Below are 2,916 nucleotides of genomic sequence, written 5' to 3' on the forward strand. Positions count from 1 at the left end.
TTAAATATCTACAAAATATAGTTATTTGAATTAAATTCACTACAAAAAATCATATTAATAATTTTTGAAAATATTTAAATTGAGAACATATAATAGTTAATCTTTTTCTTCACTCCCCAAAACTTAAATTTTTAAATATGGAATGATACAGGTGGAAAGAAAATATCTAAATTTAAATCATACCTCAGTATTTTAGGCATTTTTATCCTTTAAAGTTTTTGTAGTTCGTTCTCAAAATTTTTACTTTAATTGGTCTGTAATATTAGGAGCTTTCTATACATATAAAGCATTAGAGAATTTGTTGGGTAATGAATTTTTGAAATAAGTACAAAACTAAACATTATACAAACACAATATTTCACTAACACATCACAATACTAAATAAAAATAATTACAAATACATTAAAATGCAAATATAAAAATCACATCACATTACAATTTTACAAAATACTAATCAAAGTCTATTATAACTACACATGCAAATTTCAAACTACAACACTAAACATTTATAACAATAATTAAAAATTATCTAACTGCAAACATAAAATAAAATAAAATAAAATGAAAGTACAAACAAACATACATCTATTTCTATCACAAAATCACAAAACAAAAGTGCATCAATCACTATCATATATTAAAAAAAATATTTTCTCCACATTCTCAATTTTATTTTGTATCTCTTCAATGTGGAAGAAATTCAAGGTGAAAATCAAATATTTTTAGTTTGGAGTGAAGCTCTTATCGAGAGATGATAAAATCCAGTGTCTAAACGCTTTGAAATCGCCTCAAATCCAATATCTTCAAGCCCTAGATCAAAATTTTTATTTTTAAAGAGGAAGGGGATGATGAATAGTGGCGGTTGACTGGTCAAAATTGCGGTTAAAAGTATTTTTTCGGTATCTTGCCCTTGGTGGGGTTGTCAGCGCCGTCGGCGAGCTCTGTTGAATTAAATAGTTTAAGTCTCGGGAAAAATCCACCGTCGGCGGCGTCGATGGCGTCGTCGGTGAGATTTTTTAAAATTGGTTCAATTCCAGATTTTTATGATTTCGATTAATTTCAAGCCTCGTCAACATTCATTCAATCATTCTAAACATAAATTTATGTGATTAAATGATGTACTAACACAAATAAACATTCACAACACAAAACATTACAATTATATATAAAATCCAAGGGTTACAATATACGTTAAACGACACACATAAGTTTGGTATTTTCTCAACCTTATTACATCAATTCAGCTTTGCAATCCAAGCCACAACACTCTAAACGCTCAAAACAAACATTTAATGCTCAATCTCAACTATACTGAGATCTAAAAGCAAAATATAGGTAGGAAAGTAAATCTACTACTCCTCTGATTCCGTGCTTGTTTCTCCTCAGATATCGCCCATCGATTGAACATGAATAAAGAGGTTATAGAAGGGTCGGCATGGGAATTCTTCTGTAGAGTCCTCTTCTATCAATCCCATCTTTCTCATCAATCGTATCAAACTTCCTCCGATATGTCCAGAGTGATCAAAATGCTCTTTCATCCTCCAGTCTAGATGATCAAAAAAATCAGAGATATTGTTAATTGCATTCATAACATTTTGTACCTCTTTCTCAAGTTTCTTGATTCTGCACAGGATCACTAGTGTCTTGTCCGGAACTAGAGGCTGAATAGGAAGTGAATTCTGAGACGATTGATCTGTACTAATAGTCATATCATTCTCATCTTCATTGGTTGGGAACTTCTGGGTTGGGTCCAAAGGCTTCCAAGGTAGAAGTTTCTTTTCCCAATTCTCATAAGATACTTGGAACTGACTGTAGAGTAAGAAGATTGTTGAAGGATGTCCAAACCCATAATTTGATTCATGAACGATTAGGCCCAAAACAGACTTCACAATTATCGATCCAATATCAATTGGCAGTCATATTTGAACACAGTAATTCAGAATAACACTTTCTTTAGTAAATTTATCGATCCTAATTGTCGGTAATAGTTTTGTAGAGATGAAGAAGTGCCAGTGTTTAGAAACGGGGTTAGAAGTGTAGTAGAGAAATTAACATACTTGTTTTCTCCCATTTCTCAGTCTTTAGTCTGGTCTGTCAAAAATTGGTAGACTCATTCATCAAATTTCTTGTTGGGACGAAGTTGGAATAATGACAGACAGGGACATTCTTAATCATATATAACTCATTACTCCGTGCAGGAGTAAAAGTTATCCATCTGCCTCGCACATAGACGACTCCCTGGTTGATTCCATGCAAATTAGCATACTTCACCACAGAAACGACTACGGCGGGAGTAGTGTAGCACAACACTTTTCATTATCATCGCACAATCATCTCTTCAATTACTGTCAAAGGATTGTTCAATCCTTGATTCATGAATACTCTTTCTTTGATTAATCTCCTCTTTATCAACACTTTGTTGAAAATTCGTTGTTCCTCGAAACTAATGAACTTTCTCCGGTTGAACACTTGAAATCTAGGGTTTTCAGTGGAATTTAAGAACCGAGTTTGGAAGTTTATAGGGAGTAAATCTGGCCTAAAATTGCCAAAAACTGACATTTCAAACTCCGGAAATCGTCATCTCATCGTTCTCTTCGTCGGCGACGTCGATGGTGCCGTCGGCAAGCCTTGAGAATTAATTGTCTGGACTCTCGGGAAAACCCGCCGTCGGCGACGTCATGCCCGTCGTCAGCGCCCAATGTAAAAAAAAAATTTCACAGTTTTTTCACAGTTTTGCTCTAGTCCAAATGCGTTCCAATTTTCTCTATGGATCCAATTTTTATGATGATTCAAGGGTAAATACGAGTAGTAGAGTTCAATGCTATCACAAACTAATGATAATTTCAAACAAAAGCACTATAATCGCAAAAAAAAATAAAATAAAGATAACTATGGGTTGCGTCACATAAAGCGCTT

Source organism: Phalaenopsis equestris, unplaced genomic scaffold, assembly GCF_001263595.1.
Source record: "Phalaenopsis equestris unplaced genomic scaffold, ASM126359v1 Scaffold000002, whole genome shotgun sequence".
NCBI lineage: Eukaryota > Viridiplantae > Streptophyta > Magnoliopsida > Asparagales > Orchidaceae > Phalaenopsis > Phalaenopsis equestris.